The 20,642-nt window shown below is 42.3% G+C and overlaps 1 protein-coding gene across 2 annotated transcripts in view; it reads right to left on the bottom strand.

Annotated features, from left to right (window-relative positions):
* LOC124002983 (protein kinase C delta type-like) overlaps positions 1 to 19,744 on the bottom strand; it is a 37,778-nt gene extending 18,034 nt beyond the window's left edge. Inside the window, exons 1-2 of one of the 2 annotated variants that reach the window (XM_046310861.1) lie at positions 19,578 to 19,744; positions 576 to 778 (exon numbers count right to left, since the gene is read on the bottom strand). The gene's annotated coding sequence lies outside the window, so the exon portion shown is untranslated. The remainder of the gene's footprint in view (positions 1 to 575; positions 779 to 19,577) is intronic. The other variant, XM_046310860.1, reaches the window with a different exon arrangement.
* Between the last annotated feature and the right edge of the window lie 898 nt (positions 19,745 to 20,642).

Raw genomic sequence — 20,642 nt, 5'->3', positions numbered from 1 at the left:
ATGTCTTGCATAATGCAACAGGACCAATGGACAGTATCAGAAAGGCTAATTCAGAACAAACAATTAGAGGAGCAGAGCTACAAATGGTATGAGTTAGCATGCCAAAGAGGGAGGCAGAATTAGCCTGCATCATAATCCCCCAAGCAGCCATGAAATCCCACAGAATTCCTTCAAGAATTTCCACACAGTGGTTTTCTTATGAGCTTTGTGTCATAACTACCCTACGTTCCTCTTTTGAGTCTTTGTGAGCATAATCATGTGGATTAAAAAACAGTATTTTCAGAGAAGTACTACTCCCTTGTAACCCAACTAAGGATACATCTCATGACTCAAGCCACTTGGCTGTCCTGTGGCTGTTCATATCAAAGCTCTATAGTGTTACAACAGTGTAGTACTCTGTGTACATGTCATATTAGCAAAGGATATGATGTTATCCTTTAACTCCTCAGCAAGCAGTGTAGGTATGCACTGCCAATGTACTGCCATAGTGGTACAGAGTGCCCTTGGGTGTAAAAAGTTAAATCAACGGACACTGCTTTGTTTTCATGCTCATTTTCACGATTTCATGTCATTACCTGGGTTAGCTAGGTAGTCTAGAACACCTTGTGGCTTTCAGCTCACGACGACTGGTAGATGTGACTTCGTTAAAATGAACTGGTCCATGTTTGTAGACTGGTTTTCCTCCAATACCATTCTATGTAGGGTTACTGTTTGAGCCGGTTTAATTCTAAATCCACACTGTCTGGCTTGGATCTGGTTTCTCTGTAGTTTGAGCAGCCTGAAGTCAAGAGGGGCAAAACAGTTTTGAGTGAAACTCCCACCAGTCTTCCTTCGCACGCACACAGCTTCAGGAAGTAGACTTTGGAATCAACCTGGCAACCAGTCGAAAATCAACTATAGACTCAGTGCCAGCGGTCAAACAGCTCACAGTAATACATTGCAAAACACTGTAAAATACCAGCATACACATAGCAATTTAATTTGCGCTCTATTGTAGACAGGCAGCCATATAGCTACACATACAGTGCTGTAAAAGAGAGCCGTGTGGAGCATTTGCAAATGCATCTGGGGAGAGAGTGGACAGAGAAAATAGGAGAAGAGAAGGGAAAGAGGGAGATGGAGGAGCAGCATACTATAGGCAGGGTAAAAATGAAACATGACCAACATGCAGACTATGGACCTCGAGTGGGGAGTCAGAGACATGCACTTGGACAGACCACTGATAGAATAGGTTTCTGTGTGTTGAAGTCCTCAGTTGTGCTATTTAGATTAGGCTCTCATGTAAATATTACACTTGTGTGCTGGAATTAAAAGGGCCAGAGAAAGCATAACTATACAACTGGAATGTCACATTTTAGGTTTGTGTTAATAATATAGTAGCTACATGTGGTATGTCTTTATGGATGACACACAGTAACATGCAGACACAAGGAACGCTGAAAGTACACCAATGAGGAAGGAGTAGTTGCTGGAACAAGACAGGAATCAATTAGGGGGACATACATTTCCAGTCAAATGTCACCATATATATCACCAAGGAATATGCTAATTAAACGGTTGTGACCTTCAAGGATGTGATACTTAGTGTAATGAATACTTAGTTGGGACGTTTACTGGAATGTCTAGTTATGGTCTAGTTATATGTAACTATATACAGTAAATCCCTATGTAGGGTATATTAACTCTTCAGAGGACATGGTTGAAGGAGGAACATTTCTTGGAACCAGACTAGTGTGAGATAACGATTAGTCATACAGTACATCTGAGGTCATCTCAATATTCTCCACCAAGTATATAGGACTACTGAAGACAAGTGAAACTTACAGTGAATAGAACTGACTGAAAGAAGTGATTAGTTCCCATGTGACCACTTCTTGGTCTCTTTCACAATCTCATTCTACTACTCCTTCAGTTCGTTCTAAAAACAAATGATATAAACAGCAGCATGAGCAGAGACATAGCCACGATTATGTCTGGCTTTGGCGGTATACCGTTTATGCAGTATACTGGTATATTTTGAAATACTCAAGAATTTGAATTTGTATTAGGATCCCCATTAGCTAATGTCATAACGTTAGCTGATCTTCACGGGGTCCAACCCCAATTACAGTTTTTGACAATTGCTTCCACATGATTTCTGAAACTATGGCTCCTTTTCTCTAGACTCTACCCACAAATCCCCAAAACACACACACCCACCCACCCCTTGCAAAACCAAACACTTAATTCAAAACTATTTTAACGCTTCTCAAAACTCTACATACAAACCTTCAAATGATTAGCTCTTATACACGCCAACTACACACAGATGTGACAAATGTAAAACACTATTGTGTCTTTTGCATGTTCAGTGGAGTCCACGGCAGTTTATCATAGCACTCACATGTACACAAATATATACAGTATTTAAGCATATTCAGTATATATTTACACTATAAACAGAAATGCAAGGGGGGAAAAATGTAATGTATTTCTATCTCAGAATATTGTATTTTCATCCTGATTTCAGGATGAACAGTAACAGACAAACAAATAGGATTGCTACTATAAAGCAAAAAAACAATTAGGGTGCATCCTGTCTCCTATTTGGGTCTGGCCACAGCACCTCATCAACATCCCAAGCGATGTTCTCTCTGGCTGAACAGTGAGGGAGGTAGCGTCTGGAGTGGCGTATCCAGCCCTGGCACGGCCCCTCGTCTATGTCACCACAGGCCTCCTCCTGGTCCTCCTCTAAATCTCTCTCAAAAATTGGCCTCCATTGTTCTCCAAACCAAGAAAGCCAACCTGAAGCCTATTTATAGTGCTCAAGCTCTGATTTCTATGTGAAGACACCTAGCTATAAGTGTTTTCACACGTGAGCACTGGGTGTAGGTAATCGGTAAAGGAGTGTGGCGTTTTGAATGGCAGTGTTTTCAAAACGAAAAACAAGACCTGTTAGACCTGTTAGTTTTGAATGTTTAATGTAGAGAACTGTGTTTAGTGTTCTGCCCAAAGTGTGTTTTACAATTACAAACTGAGTGTAAAGCAGATAATGTGCTTGCAGTTTTGCAAACTTGTTCTGAAGATTAGGTACACGAGTTAATGGTTTTACTGTGTGCCTCAAGTACCACCTTTAGTGTGTAAGCGATTGTAAAGAAAAAATGTTTAAAAACTATAATGAAGACATTACAATTACAAATGAAGACTTTACAAACATTTGACAAGTAGACAATACAGACAATTAAAATACCTGACAGGAAACACATTTAACATTCAGTTGATACTTTCTATTTCCTGTCCAGTCATATGGTCTTTCACATTAGATGTTCTTTGATTTTTTTCTTTAAGGTAGATGTACTTTTTTCCTGAGAAAGTTGGATTGGTAAAGAGTTCGTCAGCTATGTCTCTATATAAAACTTTAGATCTAAGGCGATTTGTCCTTGCCTTGGGTTGTGTTATATGCCCTGAATTTACCTGTCTGGTTTGATGGTTATGCATGTTGCTAGTATGTACCAACTGGCCTGAAAATACAATCATTTTTGGGGGGAGGTGCGCTACACCAGGGGTTCCCAAACTTTTGGGGGCTGGCTCGGGGACCCTTTTGTGATAATTAATTTATAGTTTATAGCAGTTTTACCATCTAAGATGTGCGAAATATGCATTTGGTTTGTTCATTTGCTAGCAACATGAAAGTAGCTAGCTTGCAAGAGCAAGCTTCTTGGTTACAGCAGAGACAAACGATCCCCTCCTGGTTCAGGACCCCTGCTGCCTAAATGTGTTTTGTGCGTGCAGCAAGCTGTGAGTATCCTTTTAAAATAGTAGTATAACTTTATGAGCTGGGTTGTCTGCCCTTGCAATTAGCATTTAGCTTGGGTCTGCTCTGGGACTTCGCTAGTAATTTGTTAGCATTTTACCCCCCCACCATAGCAACAAAAACAGTTTGGAATTAAATGGCACCCCTTTTGTGCACTTCCAGTAATACTGTATACGTCGGTATGGTACAGCAACGACATGAAAATCTGGATACCACCAAACCCCTCTGGCTACATCTTCATAAAGATATCTTTAGATAAGGGATATACATGTGTAGAGAGGTAGGCATACAGCAGAGACATCATTAGAGAGGGAGGGAGTGGCCTTAGCACTAACCACAGGGCCCTGCCCAAACAGGGCAGACAGGTTTAGGCCGAGATCTTCGTTTTGGCTACATTATCACTATTATGAGTTGCCCTGCCCTTCTTTCTATGGGAAAGGGACAATGACAATGACAGTGTGTTTGCATCATGTCATCATGAGGAGGTTCCCTGTAATTCAGCATCGTTACAGACTCTTGGTTGCTACCTACATAGTATTCATTCCAACGGTTAGTAAAGTAACCTTTGCCTGCTCACAATCGGTTAAAATCACATGATGCACACCTGATTATGTCATCAGTGTCTCTGGATGATGTCATCGGAAACATCTTTTGGATTACAAAACATATGTTGATGTTGGGTTGGTGGCTGGATATGATGAATTTGATGTTGAAAAAGAGTGACATTTTAAGAGTGGAGGAGAGTGGAGGAGATTTAGACATTTAGACATTAGATTTTGTCTAAAGATTTAGACAAAAGGAGGTCCATGAGAACTTCAGATGATCTTTAAAGGGTTGATAAGGTGAACAGCCGAGGGCATTTAACAATTGGTTCTGATGGTAGGGACCAGAGGGCAGATAAACAAGAGAAGATTTCCTCACCGATACCACAAAGTGCCTTGGGTGTGATCTCTCTGTTCAACAGGGGAGGCTCCCCAGAGGAAAGGGAGGACCATCCTCCTCAGTGAATTTCATAAAAACGTTACTTGTAAAACACTTAACAAGTTATATTTTAGATAAAACTATACTAAATATAATCATGTCACCAAATAACTTGTTAACACACACTATTTTGCAAATAATTTCCACAGTAGCCTCAACAGCACTGTAGGGTAGCACCACTGTGTAGCCGGAGGCCAGCTAGCGTCAGTCCTCCTCTGGGTACATTGACTTCAATAAAACAAAAAAATCTAGGAGGCTCATGGTTCTCACCCCCTTACACAGACGTACACAGTAATTATGTCAACTTCTGGAGGACGTCCTCCAGCCTATCAGAGCTCTTGTAGCATGAACTGACATGTTGTCCACCCAATCAAAGGATCAGAAAATTAATTTTCATCTGTAACACACAGCTGATGTGTTGTGCATTGAAGTCCACAAGCGAAGGGAAGAGAAGGAATACAATGTGGCTGTTATGAGAATGAACTCTGTTTACGCGTGATCAGGGATGTATTCATTCCATTGATTCTGTTGAAAAATGTTTGTCAAACGGAACAAAACGGGGATAAACATACCTGAATTTGTCCAATAGAAACTCGTTTGCAACTGTTGGACTAATAATTACACCCTATATCAGCTAGATGCAGGCAAGAGTGTGCAAGGCGGTATTGAATGTCACTGTCACCTCAAATTTGTCTCTTCACCTGTGTGCACCTGTTGTAAACTTTGATTCACAGGCTAGGTTGTAGCAACCTCATGATGTGTATAATATTTTTTTTGGTATCATGTAGTAGCCTAAACCTATCGCTGGTACATTGAACTGGGTGAATATTAATGAGAGTCATCCAATATACTGTAATAGAAATAAGGCCGTGGTCATTAAAACAAATTTTTTTTTTAAAAGGTCCTCCCTCTTCTTAAAACGGCACCGACTGCCACTGCTGTTGAACAGCCACTGCTGTTCAACCTGTACACACTCACTGGGTTCACAGTGAGTGTGTACAGTATGTGCACAGGTTCCATCAACGCACATTCAACACGGAAATATTACGTAAACCCGGTTGGTGCACAATATTGAGAATCAATCTTACACAAACCATTTTCCAGGCAGTGGGATTCCTCTAGCACGACAAATGTGTGATTAAAACCCAAGCCAAGCTCAGTTCAGTCCAAACAGCAGTGTCACTGAGTGTAAAAGGCTCTGTGCTTTTGATCAAGTTCGCCTTTCCTAAACCCAGAGGGCCAGAGTGACTGTAACTTGAGATGTGAAAGACAGAAGAGAGCGAGAGAAACATATCCAGCCAGAGAACAAGGAGGGCCTATAAACCAGGGCCAGGCTCAGCCCGAACAAGGAGGGCCTATAAACCAGGGCCAGGCTCAGCCCGAGCAATTAGAGCTAAGCAAACAACCTCCACAGGACAATAATGAACCTGAACAAGCATCGCCTGTGGCAGCCTGGACTAGATTACAGATACAGCTAATAACATGGTGTGTGTGTGTGTGTGTGTGTGTGTGTGTGTGTGTGTGTGTGTGTGTGTGTGTGTGTGTGTGTGTGTGTGTGTGTGTGTGTGTGTGTGTGTGTGTGTGTGTGTGTGTGTGTGTGTGTGTGTGTGTGTGTGTGTGTGTGTGTCAACTCAAAGAAGGTTTCTACTGAAGTAATTGCTCATTGTGAGAACTGCAATGGCAATTTGGAATGCGGGAAAAAATGGCGTCAAAGAGTGTAATTTACTACTGTTTGTCTGTTAATGCGTCATCTCTTTATCTGTTAATATGGTTCAACTGTATGGCAGCTGCTTGTACAAGATAACCATACCGCCTTACACACAAGTAGAGGTGGCATAAATATACCTGTCAATTCTCGGTGAATGAATCTGACCATCCACAAAAGCTTTCCACTAGCTTTGACTACTTCTGACCGTTTTAGCTGAACATTTTTTTTGATTCAACCATACACAAGACCTACAGTTGAAGTCGGAAATGTACATACTGAGTTTAAATGTATTTGGCTAAGGTGTATCACAATTCCTGACATCTAATCCTAGAAAATAAATCCCTGTCTTAGGATCATTTTAAGAATGTGAAATGTCAGAATAATAGTACAGAGAATGATTTATTTCAGCTTTTATTTCTTTCATTATATTCCCAGTTGGTCAGAAGTTTACATACACTCAATTAGTATTTGGTAGCATTGCCTTTACATTGTTTAACTTGGGTCAAATGTTTCAGGCACCCTTCCACAAGCTTCCCACAATAAGTTGGGTGAATTTTGGCCCATTCCTCCTGACAGAGCTGGTGTAACTGAGTCATGTTTGAAGGCCTCCTTGCTTGCACACACTTTTTCAGTTCTGCCCACACATTTTCTATAGGGTTGAGGTCAGGGTTTTGTGATGACCACTCCAATACCTTCACTTTGTTGTCCTGAAGCCATTTTGCCACAACTTTGGAAGTATGCTTGGGGTCATTGTCCATTTGGAAGTATGCTTGGGGTCATTGTCCATTTGGAAGTATGCTTGGGGTCATTGTCCATTTGGAAGTATGCTTGGGGTCATTGTCCATTTGGAAGTATGCTTGGGGTCATTGTCCATTTGGAAGTATGCTTGGGGTCATTGTCCATTTGGAAGTATGCTTGGGGTCATTGTCCATTTGGAAGTATGCTTGGGGTCATTGTCCATTTGGAAGTATGCTTGGGGTAATTGTCCATTTGGAAGTATGCTTGGGGTAATTGTCCATTTGGAAGACCCCATTTGCGAACAAGCTTTAACTTCCTGACTGATGTCTTGAGATGTTGCTTCAATATATCCCCATAATTTTCCTACCTCATGATGCCATCTATTTTGTAAAGTGCACCAGTCCCACCTGCAGCGAAGCACCCATACAACATGATGCTGCCACACCCGTGCTTCGCGGTTGGTATGGTATTCTTCGGCTTGCAAGCCTCCCCCTTTTCCCTCTAAACATAATGTAGGTCATTATGGCCAAACAGTTCCATTTTCGTTTGCTCAGACCAGAGAACATTTCTACAAAAAAGAACAATCTTTGTCCCCATGTGCAGTTGAAAACCGTAGTCTGGCTTTTTTAATGGTGGTTTTTGAGAAGTGGCTTCTTCCTTGCTGAATGGCCTTACAGGTTATGTCGATATAGGACTCGTTTTACTGTGGATATAGATAGTTGTATACACATTTTCACAATGTCCTTTGCTGTTATTCTGGGATTGATTTGCACTTTTCGCACCAAAGTACGTTCATCTCTAGGAGACAGAACGCATGTCCTTCCTGAGCGGTATGACGACTGCGTGGTCCCATGCTGTTTATACTTGCGTACTATTGTTTGTACAGATGAATGTGGTACCTTCAGGCGTTTGGAAATTGCTCCCACGGATGAACCAGACTTGTGGAGGTCTACATGTTTTTCTGAGGTCTTGGCTGATTTATTTTGATTTTCCCATGAGGTCAAGCAAAGAAGTACTTGAAGGTAGGCCTTGAAATACATCCACAGTTACACCTCCAATTGACTCAACTTATGTCAATTAGCCTATCAGAAGCTTCTAAAGCCATGACATAATTTTCTGTAATTTTCCCAACTGTTAAAAAGGCACAGTCAACTTAGTGTATGTGAACTTCTGACCCACTGGCATTGTGATACAGTGATAAGTGTAATAATCTGTCTGTAAACAATTTTTGTAAAAATGACTTGCCAAAAAGTAGATTTGCCAAAACTATAGTTTGTTAACATGAAATTTGTGGAGTGGTTGAAAAACAAGTTTTAATGAATGCAACCTAAGTGTATGTAAACTTACAACTTCAACTGTATGTGGCAGGGTCTACAGACAATCACATACTACAAAAGGAAAACAAGCTATAATCGCAGAATAGGGACGTCTTGCATCCAGATGAAATAAAACACCTTCTTTGCCTGCTTTGAGGACAATACAGTGCCACCGATGCAGCCATCTACCAAGGACTGTGGGCTCTCCTCCTCTGTGGCCAACATGGGTAAGACATTTAACACATTAACCCTCACAATGCTGCTGGCCCAGATGGCATCCCTAGCCATGTCTTCAGAGCATGCGCAGACCAGCTGGCTGGTGGGTTTACGGACATATTCACCCCGCTACCATCCAGAAGGTGAGGTCAGTACAGGTGCATCAGAGCTGGGATGAGAGACTGAAAAACAGCTTCAGACTGTTAAATAGCCATCACTAGCACATTAGAGCCTGCTGCTCACATGGAGACTTTGGCCACTTTAATAATGTTTATGCTGTATTCTATATGATCTATTGCATCTTGGCCTATGCCACTGACATTGCTCATCCATATATGTATATATTTTTATTCCATTCCTTTACTAAGATTTGTGTGTATACGGTAGTTGTTGTGGAATTGTTAGATATTACTTGTTAGATATTGCTGCACTGTCGGAGCTAGAAGCACAAGAACTTCGCTACACTCGTAATAAACATCTGCTGACCATATGTAGGTGAACAATAAAATTTGATATAGAGACATTATTGCATGGAACTCCATTCCATCTCATATTGCTCAATTGAACAGCAAACCTAGTAAAAATCAAAAATAAATAAAAAACAGAGAGCAACACCTCACGGCACAACACCTCTCCCTTATTTGACCTAGATATTTTGTGTGCTTGCATTGTAGGCTACATGTGCGTTTTGTCATTTTTGTTTAATTTATGTAGTTCTGTCCTTGAGCGGTTGTCTATTAATGTTCTGTATTATGTCATTCTGTATCATGTTTCATGTTTTGTGTGGACCCCAGGAATAGTAGCTGCTGTTTTCACAACAGGAAATGGGGATCCTAATAAAATACCAAAAACATTGCCATGAATCAACATTTCTTAGATGTAGCTCTGTTGTAACCGGCCGCGACCGGGAGGTCCATGGGGCGACGCACAATTGGCCAAGCGTCGTCCGGGTTAGGGAGGGCTTGGTCGGTAGGGATGTCCTTGTCTCACCGTGCACCAGCGACTCCTGTGGCGGGCCGGGCGCAGTGTTTCCTCCGACACATTGGTGCGGCTGGCTTCCGGGTTGGATCTGCGCTGTGTTAAGAAGCAGTGCGGCTAGGTTGGGTTGTGTATCGGAGGACGCATGACTTTCAACCTTCGTCTCTGCCTAGCCCGTAGTGGGGAGTTGTAGCGATGAGACAAGATAGTAGCTACTACAACAATTGGACACCACAAAATTGGGGAGAAAAAGGGGTAAAATAAAATAAAATAAATAAAAATAAGGCAAGAAAGTATCAAGTATGATTTGATTTGACTATATTTGTTACTCAAAAGCCAACATGCTACAACACATTGTGAAATGAATAAACATGTTTCTACAAATGTACACAAAAGAGAGCATATCCCTTTATCATCCCCTATAACTTTGGGTATGACGGAGGTTGTTTCCTGAACAATAGCACAGTAGGGACTGGACAGAGCCAATAAAAGCCTTCCTTTTCCTCCCTGTCTGGGAATAATGTCTCAACTAGAGGTCGACCGATGAATCGGAATGGCCGATTAATTAGGGCCGAGTTCAAGTTCATAACAATCGTAAATCGGTATTTTTGGACACCGATTAGGCTGATTCTTTTTTTACACCACGATTTAATCTTTATTTAACTAGGCATGTCAGTTAAGAACACATTCTTATTTTTCTGCAGTCAGAATGCCAATTTCATGCGCCCTCAACTTGAGACATCTGTGGCAATGTGTTGTGTGCCAAAACTGCACATTATAGAGTGGCCTTTTGTCACCAGCACAAGGTGCAGTTGTGTAATGATCATGCTGTTTAATCAGCTACTTGATATGCCACACCAGGTGGATGGATTATCTTGACAAAGGATCAAATGCTCACTAACAGGGATGTAAACAAATTTGCGCACAACATTTTAAATAAATAATATTTTAGTGCATATGGAACAATTCTGGGATCTTTTATTTCAGCTCATGTTGCGTTTATATTTTTGTTCAGTGTATGTTTGTAGTCATAGGTAACCAGAATGTGACTACAACTAAGTCTTTGAACACTGTGTTGTTAAAAACCCTTTAATGTTTTTAACCCTATCCAAAAACTCAACCCTTAACCTTCTAAATTCGACATTTGGAGCAATGGAAGGACACTGAGCAGGAGTCAAACCAGGGTGTCAGAAACTTTGAAATTTGCTGTTTGGAGAAACATCTAATTCTGCAGTGAGACAGAGCTTGTTGCTTGATTACCACAAGCTGCAGACAGCACACTGCAGTGGCCAGACTAGCAGGCAGATAATAGAGGTGTCTGAGAGTGACTGACTCCACTACACAGTACAGGGTGGGTAGGATAGAGAGAGAGCGAGAGAGGCTAAATGATGCAAGACGACAACATTGAGTGCTGCTAAACTGCCGTCATCTTGGGTGTGTGAGACAGAGAAAATGTGTTTAGAGAGTGTCACTAAGTAGCAGAATGTGTGAAAAACCAAACTCATCACCTATATAACTGCTAGGATAAATAATGGAGTATGGGAGAGTGTTGTAGATTCAGCCCAAGTACCCCTGTTTCTCTCCCACCCACTCTCGCTGTGTGTGTGTGTGCGTGTGTGTGATGCGCTGAGAGCCACGCCTGGCAGCAGGTGTGCTCAAAATGAATAAATAATACAAGCCTGCCATGTAGCTTTACACCACAACAGAGCAGACAACAAAGCATTAGTATCTAAACAAGGTCTGTGTGTGTTTCGTAATCGTGTCTGCACAGCAACTTCCCACTATTGCAATACTACATTATGGCTTACAGATTAAGCTTTTTGGTCAGACAAGAGTATATGCTGAGTATATAAGAGTATATTCTGACCCACCAGAGTGGGTGTTTGTTGTGCTTCCCTGTGGATCAGTGCTGCATGGGGAAATCTTCACTGAGCAACTGTCATAACTGTCTCCTCACACCCGGATACAAAGCAGAGCAGACACCAGACCAGCCCTCAGCCAATATTGACACACCTCTCAGCCTCCTTAGGCATCCAATGCATGTGTAGAGTTACCCTTCCAGTCCTATTGTGTCCCATTTTTATTTGTATTTTTCCCACCAGGTAGGCCAGTTGAGAACAAGTTCTCATTTACAACTGTGACCTGGCCAAAATATAGCAAAGCAGTGCGACAAAACACAGAGTTACACATGGAATAAACATACATACAGTTAATAACACAATAGAAAAATCTGTATACAGTGTGTGCAAATGGAGTGAGGTGGTAAGGCAATAAATAGGCCATAGTGGCGAAGTAATTACAATTTAGCAATTAACACTGGAGTGATAGGTGTGCAGATGAGGATGTGCAAGTAGAAATACTGGTGTGCAAAAGAGAAGAAAAAAACTAAAACAAATATTGGATGATGTAGGTAGTTGGTTGGATGGGCTATCCAGCTGCAGCGATCGGTAAGCTGCTCTGATATCTGACGTTTTAAGTCAGTGAGTGAGATACAAGTCTCCAACTTCAGTGATTGTTGCAATTCGTTCTATTCATTGTGGCAGCAGAAAACTGGAAGGAAAGGAGGCCAAAGTAGGTGTTGGCTTTGGGGATAACCAGTGAAATATACCTGCTGGAGTGCGTGCTATGGGTGGATGTTGCTATGGTGACCAGTGAGCTGAGGGAAGGCGGCACTTTACCTAGCGAAGACTTATGGTAAGAGGTGTTGAGAGTAGGTAACAATACGTCTGCCATGCTGATCCTTAACACTGGGTCCCTCAGGGGTGTGTACTTAGTCCCCTCCTGTATTCCCTGTTCACCTACGACTGAGTGTCCAAACACGACTCCAACACCATCATTAAGTTTGCTGACGATCACCGACAACGATGAGACGGTCTATAGGGAGGAACTCAGAACTGGCAGTGTGATGCCAGGAAAACAACCTCTCCCTCAATGTGAGCAAGACAAAAGGAGCTGATCGTGGACTACAGGAAAAGGCGAGCCAAACAGGCCCCCATTAACATCTATGGGGCTGTAGTGGAGCGGGTCGAGAGTTTCAAGTTCCTTGGTGTCCACATCACCAACGAACTATCATGGTCCAAACATACCAAGACAGTCGTGAAGACAGCACGACAAAACCATTTCCCCCTCAGGAGACTGAAAAGATTTGGCATGGGTCCCCAGATCCTCAAAAGGTTCTACAGATGCACCATCAAGAGCATCCTGACCGGTTGCATCACCGCCTGGTATGGCAACCGCTCGGCATCTGACCGTAAGGCGCTACAGAGTGTAGCGCGAACAGCCCAGTACATCACTGGGGCCAAGCTTCCTGCCATCCAGGACCTATATAATAGGCGGTGTCAGAGAAAAGCCAATAAAATTGTCAGAGACTCCAGTTATAGACTGTTTCCTCTGCTACCGCACAGCAAGCGGTGTCCGGACGCCAAGTCTAGGATCAAAAGGCTCCTCAACAGCTTCTACACCCGAGCCATTAGACTGCTGAACAATTCATAAAAATCGCCACTGGACAATTTACATTGAGACCCCCCCGCCCTTGTACACTGCTGCTACTCGCTGTTTGTTTGTTACCTATGCATAGTCAGTTCACCCCCACCTACATGAACATATTACCTCAACTAGCCTGTACCCCTGCACACTGACTCGGCACCCCTGTATAAAGCCTCATTATTGTTATTCTTATTGTGTTACTTTTTATTTTTGCCTACTTTGTAAATATTTTCTTCTTCTTGAACTGCACTGTTGGTTAAGGACTTGTAATTAAGCATTTCACGGTAATGTCTACACTTGTTGTATTCAGCATTTCACGGTAAGGTCTACACTTGTTGTATTCAGCATTTCACGGTAAGGTCTACACTTGTTGTATTCAGCATTTCACGGTAAGGTCTACACTTGTTGTATTCAGCATTTCACGGTAAGGTCTACACTTGTTTTATTCAGCATTTCACGGTAAAGTCTACACTTGTTGTATTCGGCGCATGTGGCAAATAAGGTTAGATTTGATGACAAAGCAAAAACAGGTTCTAAGTCGCTCTGGATAAGAGCGTCTGCTAAATGACTTAAATGTAAATGTAATGTAATGTTTTTAGAAATGTTTGATATTTTTTATAATTACATCACTGAAATATCACATTTACATAAGTTTTCGGACCCTTTACTCAGTACTTTGTTGAAGCATGTTTGGCAGGGTTTACAGCATAGCTTCTTCTTGGGTATGATGCTACAAGCTTGGCACACCTGTATTTGCGGAGTTTCTCCCATTATTCTCTGCAGATCTCTCAAGGTCTGTCATGTTGGATGGGGAGTGTTGCTGCACCGCTATTTTCAGGTCTCTCCAGAGACGTTCGACTGGGTTTAAGTCCGGGCTCCGGCTGGGCCACTCAAGGACATTGAGACTTGTCCCGAAGCCACTCCTGCTTTGTCTTGGCTGTGTGCTTAGGGTCGCTGTCCTGTTGGAAGGTGAACCGTCGCCCCAGTCTGAGGTCCTGTGCGCTCTGGAGCAGGTTTTATTCAAGGGTCTCTCTGTACTTTGCTCCGTTCATCTTTGCCTTGATCCTGACGAGTCTCCCAGTCCCTGAAAAACATCCCCACCGAATAATGGTGTCCCCACCATGCTTCATCGTAGGGAAGGGTACCAGGTTTCCTCCGGACAGGACACTTGGCATTCAGGCCAAAAAGTTTAATCTTGGTTTCATCAGACCAGAGAATCTTGTTTCTCATGGTCTGAGAGTTCTTTAGGTGCCTTTTGGCAAACTCCAAGTGGGCTGTCATGGACCTTTAACGGAAGAGTGGCATCCATCTGGCCACTCTACCATACAGGCACCAGTCTAATGTCCACTGCTATTTTTTTCTAGGCCCAAGCAAGTCTCTTCTTCTTATTGATGTCCTTTAGTTTGTGGTTTCTTTGCAGCAATTCAACCATGAAGGCTTGATTCACAGTCTCCTCTGAACAGTTGATGTTAAGGTGTGTCTGTTACATTTTTCACAGAGTTCATGTATGTGGGCTGCAACTTCTGAGGCTGGTAATGTTAATGAACTTGTATTCTGCAGCAGAGGTAACTCTGGGTCTTCCTTTCCTATGGCGGTCCTCATGAGAGCCGGTTTCATAATAGCGCTTGATAGTTTATTCAAGTGCAGTCGCAAAAACTTTCAAAGTTCTTAAAATGTTCCGTATTGATGGACCTTCATGTCTTAAAGTAATGATGGACTGTCGTTTCCCTTTGCTTATTTGAGCTGTTCTTGCTATAATATGGACTTGGTCTTTTACCAAATAGGGCCATCTTCTGTATACCAACCCTACCTTGTCACAACACAACTGATTGGCTCAAACACATTAAGAAGGAAAGAAATCCCACATGTTAACTTAAGGCACACCTGTGAATTGAAATGCATTCCAGGTGACTTCCTCATAAAAGCTGGTTGAGAGAATGCCAAGAGTGTGCAAAGCTGTCATCAAGGCAATGGGTGGCTAATTTGAAGAATCTAAAATATATCTAGCTTTTTTTAAACACTTTTTGCTTACTACATGATTCCATATGTTTCTACAATGTAGAAAATGGTTCAAAAGAAATACATTTAAAAAATAGGAAATCCCTTGAATGGCACATTGACACACCCAAACACATTCACCATTTTCTGCAGCTACTCTTTCTTTTCTTTTTTTTTTAAAACTCTCCCTATTATCTATCCTGATGCCTTATCAGACACTTTATATTGCCTTCATGCACATACAGTTGGGCAAAAAAGTATTTAGTCAGCCACCAATTGTGCAAGTTCTCCCAGTTAAAAAGACGAGGCCTGTAATTTTCATCATAGGTACACTTCAACTATGAGAGACAAAATGAGAAAATCCAGAAAATCACATTGTAGGATTTTTATGAATTTATTTGCAAATTATGGTGGAAAATAAGTATTTGGTCACCTACAAACAAGCAAGATTTCTGGCTCTCACAGACCTGTAACTTCTTCTTTAAGAGGCTCCTCTGTCCTCCACTCGTTACCTGTATTAATGGCACCTGTTTGAACTTGTTATCAGTATAAAATACACCTGTCCACAACCTCAAACAGTCACACTCCAAACTCCACTATGGCCAAGACCAAAGAGCTGTCAAAGGACACCAGAAACAAAATTGTAAACTGCACCAGGCTGGGAAGACTGAATCTGCAATAGGTAGTAAGCAGCTTGGTTGGAATAAATCAACTGTGGGAGCAATTATTAGGAAATGGAAGACATACAAGACCACTGATAATCTCCCTCGATCTGGGGCTCCACACAAGATCTCACCCCATGGGGTCAAAATGATCACAAAAACAGTGAGCAAAAATCCCAGAACCACACGACCTAGTGAATGACCTGCAGAGAGCTGGGACCAAAGTAACAAAGCCTACCATCAGTAACACACTACGCCGCCAGGGACTCAAATCCTGCAGTGCCAGACGTGTCCCCCTGCTTAAGCCAGTACATGTCCAGGCCCGTCTGAAGTTTGCTAGAGAGCATTTGGATGATCCAGAAGAAGATTGGGAGAATGTCATATGGTCAGATGAAACCAAAATAGAACTTTTTGGTAAAAACCCAACTCGTCGTGTTTTGGAGGACAAAGAATGCTGAGTTGCATCCAAAGAACACCATACCTACTGTGAAGCATGGTGGTGGAAACATCATGCTTTGGGGCTGTTTTTCTGCAAAGGGACCAGGACGACTGATCCGTGTAAAGGAAAGAATGAATGGGGCCATGTATCGTGAGATTTTGAGTGACAACCTCCTTCCACCAGCAAGGGCATTGAAGATGAAATGTGGCTGGGTCTTTCAGCATGACAATGATCCCAAACACACCGCCCGGGCAACGAAGGAGTGGCTTCGTAAGAAGCGTTTCAAGGTCCTGGAGTGGCCTAGCCAGTCTCCAGATCTCAACCCCAAAGAAAATCTTTGGAGGGAGTTGAAAGTCGGTGTTGCCAAGCAACAGCCCCAAAACATCACTGCTCTAGCGGAGATCTGCATGGAGGAATGGGCCAAAATACCAGCAACAGTGTGTGAATACCTTGTGAAGACTTACAGAAAACGTTTGACCTCTGTCATTGCCAACAAAAGGGTATATAACAAAGTATTGAGAAACTTTTGTTATTGAGCAAATACTTATTTTCCACCATAATTTGCAAATAAATTCATGAAATACATTCATTAAAAGTCCTACAATGTGATTTTCTGGATTCTCATTTTGTCTGTCATAGTTGAAGTGTACTTATGATGAAAATTACAGGCCTCTCTCATGATCTTTGTAAGTTGGAGAACTTGCACAATTGGTGGCTGACTAAATACTTTTTTTGCCCCACTATTTCTACCTCAAATACCTCATACCTCTAAACAATGATCTGGTACTGGTACTCGCTGAAGCTCCATTCTTGTGTATTTAATGTAATTATTTGTGTAACTATTTTATTTGTAAACTTTGCATCATTGGAAAGTGTTCATAAGCAAGCATTTCACAGCATTTCACAACCAGTCTACACTAGTTGTATTCAGCGCATATGACAAATAAAATTAGATAAATACATTTGGTAAAATCTATTATCATCTTTCTATACAGCCAAATGCTCTCTAGCAAACTTCAGACGGGCCTGGACATGTACTGGCTTAAGCAGGGGGACACGTCTGGCACTGCAGGATTTGAGTCCCTGGCATGGTCCTTCTGTAGCTCAGTTGGTAGAGCATGGCGCTTGTAACGCCAGGGTAGTGGGTTCGATCCCCGGGACCACCCATACGTAGAATGTATGCACACATGACTGTAAGTCGCTTTCGATAAAAGCGTCTGCTAAATGGCATATATTATATTATTATATTATTATTACTCTCAGTAGGGAGCACAGACAAATGTTGAAAAAAAGACTGGGCCAGTGGTCACAAACTTTTAATTTCTAGGTTGCATAGACCCACTGTATTGTGTGGTGATTGACACCAACGACTGTAAATGACAACTTGTGGTTGCGGGCTTGTTTTGCAGAATTCCTAGATTACAAGGGGCACTAGCAAACACTAGTGACTCATGAGTGTGTGGTAACCACAGTAACATAGAAGAGTAATAACATTGTGGCATAAAGTCTAGAGAAAAATGATAGTGTACATCATGTACTTTGGTGGCAGCTGAAATGGGCCAGATCCTTCCACACAAATAACAATCCGTTCGGAATACCTTGGGACCATATTACAGCTCAAGGCCCATGGGAACTCAATAGACTACAGGTCTTCACGTGTCCAAAAACTTGGACCGGAACGACAATCAGACCAAACGATATTTATAATAATAATAATAATAATAAATGCCATTTAGCAGACGCTTTTATCCAAAGAGACTTATTTACTCATCTTTTTAAAAATGGAGACCCCAACCCAACTGGAGCAGAGAACAACTCAACCTAGACCTGTACCCTAACGGGTCTGGGTCTAGACCAGACCCAACTGGAGCAGAGAACAACTCAACCTAGACCCGTAGCCTAACGGGTCTGGGTCTAGACCAGACCCAACTGGAGCAGAGAACAACTCAACCTAGACCTGTACCCTAACGGGTCTGGGTCTAGACCAGACCCAACTGGAGCAGAGAACAACTCAACCTAGACCCGTACCCTAACGGGTCTGGGTCTGGTCCGGACCCAACTGGAGCAGAGAACAACTCAACCTAGACCTGTAGCCTAACGGGTCTGGGTCTAGACCAGACCCAACTGGAGCAGAGAACAACTCAACCTAGACCTGTAGCCTAACGGGTCTGGGTCTAGACCAGACCCAACTGGAGCAGAGAACAACTCAACCTAGACCTGTAGCCTAACGGGTCTGGGTCTAGACCAGACCCAACTGGAGCAGAGAACTCAACCTAGACCCGTACCCTAACGGGTCTGGGTCTAGACCAGACCCAACTGGAGCAGAGAACAACTCAACCTAGACCTGTACCCTAACGGGTCTGGGTCTAGACCAGGCCCAACTGGACTAGAGTGACAATTCATTTTTTCCCTCTTATCAGCCAAGTTGCTCTACTGGTTAAGGAATATGTTTTATATGTTGGCTAGGCCTTTTATAAGTAAAGAAATTCAGCTTATTAGCGTAAAATAAAATATGCTACAGGACCCGATCCAGACCTGAGGGACATGCTAGTGTTCTTCAGCCCCCAATCCATTCGTGCCAGGGTCAGGTCTCGGGTATATCGGGTCCACCCGGACCCATGAAGACATCTAAACTAGACGAGGATGACCAAAAGTTGATTGATGATTCACTTTTATCAACTTAATTCTCACAAAAACGGAGAGTCCGTAATGCGCATTGAATTAGCCTACTAAACAACCAAAACGACATTTGACAGCCCGTAAAATGAGGCTACCAAAAGAAGGCGAGGAAAGTATATGAATAAGGATTCCCACAGAACATGGCTTACGTAACATGAACAGAGAGGAAATCATTATCTGACAGCACAATGTTTGTTACCCACCAACAGCTTCGTTTTGACCCGGTTCGATGTATCGTTTTTTTGTTGTTGCTTTGAAGCGCACATAGGTTACCGAAAACTTTCCCGCAGTGATTTTGTAGTAAACAAACTTGTCCGATTGCTCATTTTCAGCAATCAGCAGATGTGGTAGGTACTAAGTAGTGCCCCAAAGTATCAACACAAAAAACGTTAAACCACTGTAAGATTTGATTGTAAAAAAATCACAAAAAACAATGCGCTTCAGCACTTTTATCGAAAGTAACTCGTCCCGATCGTGACGTCAGTGTGCAATTCGACCGTGTCCTTTTACTGTCATTTTGTCAAATATTGAAGATTTCCTCCAATTGAGTTTCAATTATTCAAATATTAGGGAGTCGACTTACCTTTATAAAGCGTTTAAAAGGGTCCCGATCAAGTTTGCTTTGACTTATTATGTTCTGCCCTTGTTTGTATGCTACACGGGGAATCTTCAGCGTGTTTAAGGAAGCATTCGCACGCAGCTCTCTCGCAGCCTGTCAGCTATGGAGTTCAGTGGTGGTGACGTCGTCCAGGTGCAATCCCAAGTACAGAGAGAGAGGCAGAGCGTTTGATTTCTGTGAAAGTTGAAAGTCAGAAATAGAGAGTACAGTACACAGAAAGGGATAATCGGCCACCAATAGAACATTACTTCAAATTTGAGTCATAATCTATTTTGAGAGAGAGGTGTAAATGTTTTTGTAGGTTTACCACATTTTTACATTTCACTGCTAGGAGACTTGCCTCAAAGAAGATATTCAGTTTTTGTTGTTGTTGTAACAAACAGTATCAACAATGGTGCCTAAGATGCAGTCCTCTAAAAGCTCTAATATGTAAAGCCCAGTAAAGCTCATGAATAGGCTACAGAATTCAAGGCTGCCTCTATTACTTTCCATGAAAATATGTATTTGGCAGAGGGTCATATAACCTGCAAACTGAACAAGGGCAGTGTACACACAAACAAAAAGCCCCTTACTCCACAGGTTACAGCAGCCAGAAACACCCTTTGGAGGCCTGGCTAAACCATTGTGGCCCCACCTACATGCTCCCAGTCCTGTGGCCCAGCCATTTCTTCCTCCTTATCCACCGCAGAGTAGAGTCATGTGCTGCTGAGTCATCATACCCCACACACCCCGCCCACCCACCTCTCTGGCTATAAGAGACAAAGAGCTGGTAAATTTAGCCAATCTGTCCCAGCTCCTATACGGCTATTTTTAGTCCCATTCAAAGTTTACGGATGACACACACACAATTGTACTTCTAATTGTAAGTGAATGCTGACACAGATTGGGTGTTTTAGACTAGCGGTGGTTTCTCATCAATCACATCCATAAACAGCAGGGTGCTCTCCAGTATAAATATAATATAGTGGTTTCTAATGAGGGGCCAGAGAAGGGTAATGACACAAAAATAATCCCATGGATGCTTTTGTG

The sequence above is a fragment of the Oncorhynchus gorbuscha genome, linkage group LG18, assembly GCF_021184085.1.
Source record: "Oncorhynchus gorbuscha isolate QuinsamMale2020 ecotype Even-year linkage group LG18, OgorEven_v1.0, whole genome shotgun sequence".
Lineage (NCBI taxonomy): Eukaryota > Metazoa > Chordata > Actinopteri > Salmoniformes > Salmonidae > Oncorhynchus > Oncorhynchus gorbuscha.
Note: the sequence above shows the minus strand (reverse complement) of the source record. Positions and strands in the feature narration are given on the sequence as shown.